The sequence below is a fragment of the Lolium rigidum genome, chromosome 4 (genome assembly GCF_022539505.1).
Source record: "Lolium rigidum isolate FL_2022 chromosome 4, APGP_CSIRO_Lrig_0.1, whole genome shotgun sequence".
NCBI lineage: Eukaryota > Viridiplantae > Streptophyta > Magnoliopsida > Poales > Poaceae > Lolium > Lolium rigidum.
This window is the reverse complement of record NC_061511.1, coordinates 2,364,227-2,377,686: the sequence shown is the minus strand read 5'-3', so window position 1 is coordinate 2,377,686 and position 13,460 is coordinate 2,364,227.

Below are 13,460 nucleotides of genomic sequence, written 5' to 3'. Positions count from 1 at the left end.
GCAAGTATTTCTGTTATGCCTAAGAAAATCTATGATATGCTTGACTTGCCACCATTGAAAAATTGTTATTTGGATGTTAATCTCGCTGATAATGCTAAAAAGAAACCTTTGGGGAGAGTTGATAATGTTCATATTATGGTTAACAATAACCTTGTCCCCGTTGATTTTGTTGTCTTGGATATTGAATGCAATGCATCTTGCCCCATTATATTGGGAAGACCTTTTCTTCGAACCGTAGGTGCTACTATTGATATGAAGGAAGGTAATATTAAATATCAATTTCCTCTCAAGAAAGGTATGGAACACTTCCCTAGAAAGAGAATGAAGTTACCTTTTGATTCTATTATTAGAGCAAATTATGATGTCGATGCTTCATCTCTTGATAACACTTGATACACACTTTCGCGCCTAGCTGAAAGGCGTTAAGAAAAGCGCTTATGGGAGACAACCCATGTTTTTACTACGGGACTGTTCGTTTTGACAGATTCTGCCTTTTATTTTGCATTGCCTCTTTTGCTATGTTGGATGAATTTCTTTGATCCATTAATGTCCAGTAGCTTTATGCAATGTCCAGAAGTGTTAAGAATGATTATGTCACCTCTGAACATGTTAATTTTTATTGTGCACTAACCCTCTAATGAGTTGTTTTGAGTTTGGTGTGGAGGAAGTTTTCAAGGATCAATAGAGGAGAATGATGCAATATGATCAAGGAGAGTGAAAGCCCTAAGCTTGGGGATGCCCCGGTGGTTCACCCCTGCATATTTTAAGAAGACTCAAGCGTCTAAGCTTGGGGATGCCCAAGGCATCCCCTTCTTCATCGACAACATTATCAGGTTCCTCCCCTGAAACTATATTTTTATTCCGTCACATCTTATGTACTTTGCTTGGAGCGTTGGTTTGTTTTTGTTTTTGCTTTTGTTTGAATAAAATGGATCCTAGCATTCATTGTGTGGGAGAGAGACACGCTCCGCTGTTGCATATGGACAAGTATGTCCTTAGGCTTTACTCATAGTATTCATGGCGAAGGTTGAATCTTCTTCGTTAAATTGTTATATGGTTGGAATCGGGAAATGCTACATGTAGTAACTCTAAAATGTCTTGAATAATTTGATACTTGGCAATTGTTGTGCTCATGATTAAGCTCTTGCATCATATACTTTGCACCCATTAATGAAGAAATACATAGAGCTTGCTAAAATTTGGTTTGCATATTTGGTCTCTCTAAAGTCTAGATAATTTCTAGTATTGAGTTTTGAACAACAAGGAAGACGGTGTAGAGTCTTATAATGTTTACAATATGTATTTTATGTGAGTTTTGCTGCACCGGTTCATCCTTGTGTTTGTTTCAAATAACCTTGCTAGCCTAAACCTTGTATCTAGAGGGAATACTTCTCATGCATCCAAAATCCTTGAGCCAACCACTATGCCATTTGTGTCCACCATACCTACCTACTACATGGTATTTCTCCGCCATTCCAAAGTAAATTGCTTGAGTGCTACCTTTAAAATTTCCATCATTCACCTTTGCAATATATAGCTCATGGGACAAATAGCTTAAAAACTATTGTGGTATTGAATATGTACTTATGCACTTTATCTCTTATTAAGTTGCTTGTTGTGCGATAACCATGCTCCTAGGGACGCCATCAACTACTCTTTGTTGAATATCATGTGAGTTGCTATGCATGTCCGTCTTATCCGAAGTAAGAGAGATCTACCACCTTAATGGTTGGAGCATGCATATTGTTAGAGAAGAACATTGGGCCGCTAACTAAAGCCATGAATCATGGTGGAAGTTTCAGTTTTGGACATATATCCTCAATCTCATATGAGAACACTAATTGTTGCCACATGCTTATGCATTAAAGAGGAGTCCATTATCTGTTGTCCATGTTGTCCCGGTATGGATGTCTAAGTTGAGAATAATCAAAAGCGAGAAATCCAAAATGCGAGCTTTCTCCTTAGACCTTTGTACAGGCGGCATGGAGGTACCCCATTGTGACACTTGGTTAAAACATGTGTATTGCGATGATCCGGTAGTCCAAGCTAATTAGGACAAGGTGCGGGCACTATTAGTATACTATGCATGAGGCTTGCAACTTGTAAGATATAATTTACATAACTCATATGCTTTATTACTACCGTTGACAAAATTGTTTCATGTTTTCAAAATAAAAGCTCTAGCACAAATATAGCAATCGATGCTTTCCTCTTTGAAGGACCTTTCTTTTACTTTTATGTTGAGTCAGTTCACCTATTTCTCTCCACCTCAAGAAGCAAACACTTGTGTGAACTGTGCATTGATTCCTACATACTTGCATATTGCACTTGTTATATTACTCTATGTTGACAATTATCCATGAGATATACATGTTACAAGTTGAAAGCAACCGCTGAAACTTAATCTTCTTTTGTGTTGCTTCAATACCTTTACTTTGATTTATTGCTTTATGAGTTAACTCTTATGCAAGACTTATTGATGCTTGTCTTTAAGTGCTATTCATGAAAAGTCTTTGCTTTATGATTCAGTTGTTTACTCATGTCATTACCATTGTTTTGATCGCTGCATTCATTACATATGCTTACAATAGTATGATCAAGGTTATGATGGCATGTCACTCCGGAAATTATCTTTGTTATCGTTTACCTGCTCGGGACGAGCGGAACTAAGCTTGGGGATGCTGATACGTCTCCGACGTATCGATAATTTCTTATGTTCCATGCTACATTATTGATGATATCTACATGTTTTATACACATTATATGTCGTATTTATGCATTTTCCGGCACTAACCTATTAACGAGATGCCGAAGAGCCGATTCTTGTTTTCACGCTATTTTTGGTTTCAGAAATCCTAGTAAAGAAATATTCTCTGAATTGGACGAAATCAACGCCCAGGGTCCTATTTTCACACGAAGCTTCCAGAAGACCGAGGGGGAAAGGAAGTGGGGCCACGAGGCGCCGCCACAGTAGGGCGGCGCGGCCCGAGGTCTTGGCCGCGCGGCCCTGGCGTGTGGGGCCCTCGTGTGGCCCCCGCGTTGCCCTTCCGCCTACTTAAAGCCTTCGTCGCGAAACCCCCGATACCGAGAGCCACGATACGGAAAACCTTACCGAGACGCCGCCACCGCCAATCCCATCTCGGGGGATTACGGAGATCACCTCCGGCACCCTGCCGGAGAGGGGAATCATCTCCCGGAGGACTCTTCATCGCCATGATCGCCTCCGGAGTGATGAGTGAGTAGTTCACCCCTGGACTATGGGTCCATAGCAGTAGCTAGATGGTTGTCTTCTCCTCATTGTGGTTCATTGTTGGATCTTGTGAGCTTCCTAACATGATCAAGATCATCTATCTGTAATACTATATGTTGTGTTTGTCGGGATCCGATGGATAGAGAATACTATGTTATGTTAATTATCAATCTATTACCTATGTGTTGTTTATGATCTTGCATGCTCTCCGTTATTAGTAGAGGCTCTGGCCAAGTTTTTGCTCTTAACTCCAAGAGGGAGTATTTATGCTCGATAGTGGGTTCATGCCTCCATTAAATCTGCGACAGTGACAAAAAGTTCTAAGGTTGTGGATGTGCTGTTTCCACTAGGGATAAAACATTGATGCTATGTCTAAGGATGTAGTTGTTGATTACATTACGCACCATACTTAATGCAATTGTCTGTTGCTTTGCAACTTAATACTGGAAGGGGTTCGGATGATAACCTGAAGGTGGACTTTTTAGGCATAGATGCATGCTGGATAGCGGTCTATGTACTTTGTCGTAATACCCAATTAAATCTCACCATATTTATCATATCATGTATGTGCATTGTTATGCCCTCTCTATTTGTCAATTGCCTGACTGTAATTTGTTCACCCAACATGCTTTTATCTTGTGGGAGAGACACCTCTAGTGAACTGTGGACCCCGGTCCTATTCTTTACATCGCATACAATCTCATCGCAATACTTGTTTTACTGTTTTCTGCAAACAATCATCTTCCACACAATACGGTTAATCCTTTGTTACAGCAAGCCGGTGAGATTGACAACCTCACTTGTTTCGTTGGGGCAAAGTACTTTGGTTGTGTTGTGCAGGTTCCATGTTGGCGCCGGAATCCCTGGTGTTGCGCCGCACTACATCCCGCCGCCATCAACCTTCAACGTGCTTCTTGGCTCCTCCTGGTTCGATAAACCTTGGTTTCTTTCTGAGGTAAAACTTGCTGCTGTGCGCATCATACCTTCCTCTTGGGGTTCCCAACGAACGTGTGAGTTACACGCCATCAGCGAGCCCGAGCCCAGGAGGAGTCGGAACGAAGAACGCGAACCGGAGCCTCGCCGAAGCCGGAACGACGAAGGCAGCCAGCACCATGGTGAAGGCAGCCACCGAAGCCGGAGTCAGCATCGCGAAGGGCGAGGAGAATCAGACGGCGGAAGCAAGAGGTCGCATCGGCCTCCTCGCAGGTCTCCCTCCCCACCACCTAGCGGTGGAGGCGGAGGTGGAGGTGGAGGCGGTGGCCGGAGATCTCGCTCACGCTCCAAATCCCCCTGCAATGGCTCGCGTGACGCGCGGGAACGTCTCAACGAATACAAAACTGACTACATCGGCCCAAAGTGCTTTGGCAGGATGATTCGAGAGGAACCAAATCCAAGGATGAACCTCAAGCTACCTGGAAACCTGAAGAATTATGATGGCACGGAAAGGCCGGATACCTGGATTGAGGATTAGTATAATGCAGTAACCTTCGCCGGCGGAACCCCTAATATCGTCTGCTGCTTGCTTCAGCTGTACCATGTAGGTCCAGCCCGGATCTGGCTCAGCGACCTCGAGAAGAACTCTATCTTTTGCTGGTTCGACCTGAAGACCGCCTTTGAAAAGCACTTCAGGGGCACCTACAAAAGACCCGCCACGACAAGCGACCCACACGCATGTATCTAGAAGAAGGGAGAAACATCAAGGAACTTCCTCACACGATGGTTGGAAACCAGGAATGAGTGCGAAAACGTCAATAATCGCACAGCCATGCACGCCTTCATAGGTGGATTGCAGAGAGGAGGACTGCTGCGGCACAAGCTCACTTGCTTGGTCAACGCAAATAAACTGACTTTGGATGACATGATCACCATTGCCAGCGATCACACTGCCGCCGATGACAATGCAGGAGGAGATCTCGCAGCCACAGCAATTCCCCTACACCAGCAGAAGAAGAACCGTGACAACAGTAGCAGCAGCGGCACTAAGCGGAAAAATCCCCCTGATGACCAGAAGAGTGGCGGATCCGAGATGGTCGCCATGGCTTTCCAACGCGGAGGTCAAGGAGGCGGAAGAGGCCACGGTCGCGGAGGTGGAGCCGGCAGGGGCCAGCAGCGTAGTGACGAGGTCACCGCTGCCGGAACCCGCGCCCCCCAAACTTACGAGGAGTACAGAGACATGCCCTGCCTGGTCCACCTGGATCCGGCTACGGGGAAGTCCACTCACACTAACCACAACTGCAAGTGGGTCAACGATCTCAAAGCTGACCCAGAAGCAGGATACAAGCGAGCCCGGAAGCACCGCCCACGCGGCAAAGGAGGCAAGGGCAAGAACAATGACAAGGAGGAAGACAGTTCCGAGGCAATGGATGAGGATGATGCTTCGCCGGATCGCAAGGAAGGATCCGCAGCTCAACCCAACCCCTTCGTCAAAAAGAGCGCGGGTGCGTACCACACCTTCCTCGGAAACCCAACGCCACAGTTCCGGCTGTGCCGCAGTATGTCAGGTGGTCGGAAACTCCATGTACGTTTGACAGACAGGATCATCCTACTATCATCCCGAAAGAGTGCTACGCCTTGGTTGTAAGTCCCCGCATTGACGGGTATGATTTCTCCAAGTGCCTTATGGACGACGGAGCCAGCTTAAACATCATGTACCTGGAGACTCTGGAGCGGATGAACCTTACCAAGGAAAAGCTTAAGCACAGCACCACTGAATTTCATGGTGTGGTTCCGGGTAAAAAGGCGAATTCCCTTGGCAGCATCAGACTTCCCGTGGCCTTCGGCGATATCAATAACTTCCGCGAAGAGAAAATCACGTTTGAGGTCGTGCCCTTCAAGAGCTCCTACCACGTCATCTTCGGCAGGCCCACCTACCACAAGTTTCACGCAAGGGCGTGCTACATTTACAACAAGCTCAAGATTCCGGGTCCCAATGGTATGATTACCGTATCCGGAGACTACAAGAAGGCTCACGAGTGCGAGCTAGGCGAAGCCGCCTTCGCGAGTACGTGATATACTGGAGAGGAGCTGCAAGGCTACAGAGCCGCGGTGGATCCAACAGAGATGCACACCACCAAGAAGCAGATCTCCGAACATAAAACCTCGTTCAAGGCCGCGATAGAGACCAAGAAGATCGACTTCAAGGAAGGCGATACCACTAAGCAGGTCTCGGTCGGAGCCAACATGGACCCCAAATAGGAAGATGCGCTCATCGAGTTCCTCCGCGCTAACATGGACATCTTCGCATGGCAGCCCTCTGACATGTCCGGAGTACCTAGGGAACTCGCCGAGCACTACCTCAACATAAATCCGGGGGCTAAACCGGAGTACCTAGTAGAAGTTATCCATCCTGATTGGGTCGCAAATCCCGTCCTTGTACCCTAAAAGAATTCTCAAATACTAAGAATGTGCATCGATTACTCCGGCTTGAATAAGCATTGTCTGAAGGATCCGTTCCCCTTGCCGCGTATTGACCAAGTCATTGATTCAACGGCAGGGGCGGAACTTCTGTGTTTTATTGACGCATATTCCGGGTATCACCAGATCCGGATGAAGAAGTCCGACCAAAAGGCGACCTCGTTCATCACCCCTTTCGGCACTTACTGCTATGTCACCATGCCTTTTGGTTTGAAAAATGCAGGTGCCACTTACCAACGTACGATGCAGCGGTGCTTGAAGGACCAAATTGGCCGGAATGTACACGCTTACGTCGACGACATCGCGGTCATGACCCGGAAAGGATCCGACTTGATCAGCGACCTCACAGAAACCTTTGAGAACCTCCGACGGTACAAGATGATGTTGAATCCGCTGAAGTGCGTCTTTGGCGTTCCAGCTGGAAAACTCCTTGGCTTCATCGTCTCTAACAGGGGCATTGAAGTTAACCCGGAGAAAATCAAGGCAATCATGTGCATCAAAAGGCCAACTTGTCTCAAAGATGTGCAACGACTAACTGGTTGTGCCACAGCAATCAGTAGGTTTGTTAGCCGTCTTGGCGAGAAGGCGCTACCTCTGTACAAGCTGCTGAAGAAAACATACAAATTTGTCTGGGACGACGCGGCAGATGCAGCACTCCAAGGGTTGAAGGAAATACTCACCTCCCCACCTATCCTAGGAGCTCCAGAAGAGTCGGAGCCTATGCTCCTTTACCTGACAGCTACCAACAGAGTCATTAGTCTCGTCATCGTGGTGGAGAGAAAGGAAGAAGGTCACGAGTATGGAGTCCAAAGGCCTGTCTATTACATTAGCGAGGTACTGACGGAATCCAAACAAAGATATCCTCACTTTCAAAAGCTAGCCTATGGTGTATTCCTAGGTAGCAGGAAGCTGAGGCACTACTTCCAAGAGCATCCAGTAATAGTCGTGAGCAAGGCTCCGCTGTCAACAATTCTCAACAACGCTGACGCAACAGGATGCACAACAAAATGGGGCATCGAGTTATCCGCCTTCGACATCAGTTACAAGGCCAGGACTGCGATCAAGTCTCAGATCTTGGCAGATTTCGTTGCGGATTGGACAGAAGCTCCGGATGCAAATCTAGAGCCGGAACCAGAAACGTGGGTCATGCACTTCGATGGATCCAAGCAGCATCAAGGTTCAGGAGCCGGAGTCACCCTCAAGTCCCCTACCGGAGAAGAACTGCAGTACGTCCTGCAGATTCACTTCAAAGCTACAAATAATATGGCGGAATACGAGGCTCTACTACATGGTCTGCGCATCGCTAAGGAAATTAGGATCAAGCACATCATTTGCTGTGGAGATTCCGACCTGGTGGCACAACAAGTAGCCGGAACCTGGAATGCCAGAAACTCGTCATGGTGGCTTACATAGATGAAGTTGACGAGATCGCCAAATGCTTCCTCGGATACGAAGTCAAGTACGTCAGGCGAGACGATAACGCAGCGGCAGACATGCTATCCAAGCTCGGATCCGGCAGGAAACCAATTCTGCCTGGTATTTTCCTGGAGCACCTACGGATACCCTCGGTGAAGGGCGCTAACCCGAAAAATCCAGAGGTGGCAGTATCTCCGGCTAGGGAAGTGATGGTCATCATTCCGGCCTGGACGCAGCCTTTCCTGGACTACCTCATCGATCAGAAGTTGCCAGAGGACGAGGTCCTCGCACGACAGATCATCAGACGAGCAAGATCCTACACAATTGTTGACGGACAGCTCTACAAACGAAGCGCAACTGGAGTATTTCTCAAATGCGTCTCCAATCAAGATGGCATTGAAATCCTCAGAGAGATCCATGCAGGGGATTGCGGGCATCATGCCGCCCCCAGGTCACTCGTTGCAAAAGCTTTTCGGCTCGGGTTTTACTGGCTCACAACTAAAGAAGATGCTGACAAGCTGGTAAAAACCTGCCGAGGTTGCCAATACTATGCTACTCAACCAAACGCTCCAGCCCAAGAGCTGAAGACCATCCATATCACCCGGCCGTTCGCGGTTTGGGGGCTCGATATGGTTGGTAAATTAAAGAAATCATCTCCTGGCAGTTTTGAGTACCTCCTGGTCGCTCTTGACAAGTTCAGTAAGTGGATCGAGGCAAAGCCAGTGAGAAAGGCCGATGGTGCTATGGCACTAAAATTTGTTTGCAGCCTCGTGACGAGATTCGGCATCCCACACAGCATAATCACAGATAATGGCACAAACTTCGCACAGGGAGAATTGAAGGATTACTATCATGATGTAGGGATCCGGCTTGACCTCGCATCTGTGGCTCATCCACAATCCAATGGTCAGGTCGAAAGAGCCAATGGCCTCATATTATCCTGGATTAAACCACGCCTTGAAGAACCGTTGCGACGCGCAGCCGGAGCTTGGGCGGAGGAGTTAGAATCTGTTCTGTGGAGTTTGCGAACTACCCCTAACAGGTCAACCGGATTCACTCCGTTCTTCCTGGTATACGGATCCGAAGCCGTGCTCCCCTCCGACATCATCCACGATTCACCGCGAGTTTCCGCCTACAATGAAGAAACTGCTGACGAGGCCAGACAGCTATCTGTGGACCTGATCGAAGAAGCTCGAAATTTAGCTGACCAATGTTCCACCATCTACCAGCAGAAACTCCGACGCTATCACAGTCGTCGAGTTCGAAATCGCTCGTTTATGGCCGGAGACCTGGTCCTCCGCCTTCGCCAGGTGAAAGATCATAAGTTGCAATCCCCATGGGAAGGACCCTTCGTCGTTAGCAAAGTGCTTCATAACGGATCATACTACCTTATCGATTTTCGGGAGCTAAAGGACAGACCTGCTAACTGGTACCGGAAACGCAAGCGAGAGGATCCGGATGACATATACGATGAAACTGAACGTCCCTGGAACATTTCACAGCTACGTCCCTTCCACACTTAGCAAAATTTTAGAATTACATACCTTGTAATAGTTATACATGATCAATGAAATAAAGCTTTTGGTTCACTCTTTGAGTCTTTTACCTCCTTTACTTGTTCATTTTTAGATCGTGTATGTTTTCCGACTAAAACCGCAGAGCTGGATATTTCCGCCTAGGCGTGTATGAACGTTGTGATTTTCAAAATCATCCTTTTGGACGTAAGCTTAAGTTTTCTGGTGGAAATATATTATGTTGCAAACTCATGGATTTCTGGTAGCGATTTCCGGCACCTACGCTGGGGGCTTGTTTCCGCGGTTATTGGCGGATCGCCACTGGGCTTCGTCGCCGCTGGCGAGCGTTTCCGGCTAATGGTCCTCCGGCTCGTGGAAGGTCAAATGAGCAAGCCGGAAACATAAAACCAGCACTTGCTTTCAACAAACGAAACATACAAATAATATTCAAACGGATAGCAGGATAAGTATTTTCCGCCCATGGATAAGTGTTTCGTCCCTAGCTACTTAAAAATTTAACTTATATTACAAACCCACTCCGGGGCCAAAATGATAAATCAGTTTGACTGTTTGACAGGTCTCACTTGGAGGACTGGTCCTCATCAGAAGCTATGTAGGCGAAGCCATCGCCGGAGTCATCGCCGGAGTCGTCGTCGAAGCCCTCCACGGAATGATCAGCGCTTGATCCGGAGCCTTCCTCGTCACCTTCCTCGGCACCTTCTTCTTCATCCTCCGCGTCAGAGAAGCCCTTGGAAGATCGTGCTTGTTGTACCAGAACGAGTGGTTAACTCGTCCAACAAAGATTCGATCATATCCCTAGGTCTCCACGAGAATGCGCTTTGCATGTCGCCAGAACGAGGGAAGCAACTCCGCGGGCGGAGGACTCCTACCAATCCTTGATGAGCTCCGGCACCCGCTTCATCAGCTTAGACATGGTGTCAATCACCTTGCTCTTTGCTTTCTTCAGGGACGGCGATTTGGCTACTCCGCGGCATGCCTCGAAGAGGTTATCAATTGAATCCCGCGCCTCATCATACGCTTCAGTCCTTTTGAGGGTTGATTCGTTGGTCCATTCAAAGCCAAGACTCGCTGCGAAAAAGCACGATCAGTTCCTTCCACGGACAAAGCAAAATATGAGGAAACTGGAGTTCAAACAGGAAAGATCCTTACGGAAAATCATCTTGTCAATAGCCTCCGCCTCCGCCTCCTGACTCTTGTTCTTCGCCGCCAAGGTCTGGACCTTTTGCTGGCTCTTTTTAAGTTTGTCAGCAAGTTCCGCCATGTCGCGGGCATGTTTCTCCAAGAGCTCATTCTTCTCTGTAGTTTCATTCTCGGAGGATTCTTTCAGGAAGTTCTTGAGAGATTCATTCTCCGCCTCTAAAACTTGGATCTTGGCGGAAAGGGCGTCGACGATGGGGCGCTTGGCAATTTCTTCTGTAAGGCGGAAAACCACACAAATTATACACTATGATTGTTCATGATAAGATACGCGAGCAATCCGAAGTTCATACCTTCGTAATTTTTTACGCGGGTCTCCAGAAGCAGTAAAGCCTTCCGGCTATTCTTGGCGTTCTGGCGCAGCCCTTCAATCTCTGTCATCTGCTCCAGCACATGGATGCGCAGATCTTCGTGCAGTTTCCGCGTGTTCTGAGAAGCAGGCAGAAGTTAGCCGGAAATTTAAAAGTCTGGGGGCTGGCGAGAAGTTTAAATCCTTAGATTGAGAAAATTTCAAATTTCCGCTAAGGTGCGCATCTAAAAGCATCAGCTCACACATGTTACTCGGAAAAATGTCCAACCCAATGCTTGGGGGCTAGTGTTACCTGACGCACATTCTTGTGCTTGGCGAAGAAGATCTTAAGACCACTTTCGAGGTCATTTAGCTCCTGCTCTTCCGTGTTCACAGGCCCCCACACTTGGTCCATCATGGCGGAGATCTCCGCGTGGCGCTGTGAGAGGGGGACCTTTTGCAGAATCGGAAAGAGGTGAGGATGAGTCTGGGGCGTGCCGGTGGCACGACTTAGGGATAACTTCTTCTCAACTTCATCAGCCGGAGCTTCAGCTGAGGTAACGGTAGGCTGCTCAGGCGGAGGTGCGGATGAGGACGCGCCCTTGCCGGACTCGCCGTGGCCGGTTTCGGCAGTTGGTTCTTCAGGGAGGTCATCATGTTGATGACGTCCTTAGGATCCGGCTTGGCGGTAGAAGAGGCCTTGGGCGGAACCTCCACCTCCGGTGTGACGGGCACAGAAGCCGGAGAGGGATTCGCTTTCTTCTTGGGGATCTTGGGGGGCTGGCTTCCGGAGCTTTTGTTGCCAGATAAAAGAGGCATACCGTTTTGCATATGCTGATTCACAGTAACAAAAGAATTTTAAGACGGAAACCAAGCGCTTACCCAGACGGTCTGAAAAATTGATGGATGTCGGGTTGGGCTCGGTTGCTGGTGTCGATAAGCTTGAGGCGCTTCTTCTCCGCCTCCGTCTTTCGGGTAGCCGCGGTGCTAAGCACTTAGCGGACACGTTTAGTAGCGGGGCTGGAGGAAGCACCCCTTTTCCTTTTGGAGGAACGCGAAGCCTCGGGCACTTCCGCGTCGGACGCGACCAGCTTCTGCATCCAAAGGATGCACACGGTTTTTTTCGAAATGGAGGAAGTATCGCCCCAGCTTCTGCATCCAAAGGATGCACACGGTTTTTTTTATTAGATTATTCACAAAACCTTACAAGAACAATACAAAAGATCAATCTCGAAGCAACCTTACTATACCTACAGTAGGATGAAGAGGGTGACAATACACCAACTCACATCATCCAAAAACTAAATGCCTACCCAAACCGCCCAATAGCAGGTGAGAAGCACATTCAGTCAAGCAGACTCTCAGCGCACGCCAACGCACACGCCACAGAAGTTGCTCCTGCCGTCTTCCTCAACTCCATCTTCAAGAGAGATCATCGCATTAACCTTGCAAGACCTGTCGTCGATGCCACCATGACACCAGACGGCTCCACCATCCTGCACGTATACATCATCCCGCATTTGTCGTCGATACCCTGCAGCACCATGCCACTGAGACTCAGCGCCAACAATGTGGTAGATGAACACCACTCCACCGAACACCGCCAGCATCCAGCAGCTGCTCCAAAAACGATGCCCCAAGAGGTAAAACGACGCAGGGCGCGCCGCCATCGTCCGATCCGGGAGACCCGGACCTAGGTTTTCCCCCGGAGCAGCAGGAGTGAGAGACCGCAGACTGCGACGACGATGCCTTCAAGAAGGAAAGCGACGCTTAACGCCGCCATCGCCCGCCAATCATGGCACGACTTTCACCGACAGCCGCAAGTCCCCTACTCGGCGAGAGCGAATGTAGAGGCCAACAAAGATGATGCCTTCGCAAGGGAACGACGCCAATAGCCGCCGCCATCATCCGCCAAGAACGAAGTCAAGGCTCGGTGTTCACCGGTGGCCCCTTCGCCGCTAACTCGTCGTCGACTAGATCATCATCACCGGGGTAGAGGGATCTCGTGATCTGCCATCCCAGCAACCAGCCGACCTCCTCCGGCGAAGAAGAAGACCGCCTCCACCTTCGAACCCGAGGCTGATGCCCCGGGCGTCCTCGTACCGCGGGAGAATCCCAAGGTCACCCCCTCACACCGGCGAGAAGCGGAGGGGATAGTGCTCCATCCCACCACCAGCCGCCACCGGTGTGCCGCCGCCGGGAGGCAGGGGAGGCCGCAGCACAGAGGCCACCGTCGCCTCTCCAACCTCCGACCGCCGCCGCCCCGCCATCACACGGGAGGCCGGAAGTCCACCGCCGCTGCCTCACCACACGGGAGGAAGGAAGCCGTCGCCGCTGCATCGAGGAGAGGACCCAGCCG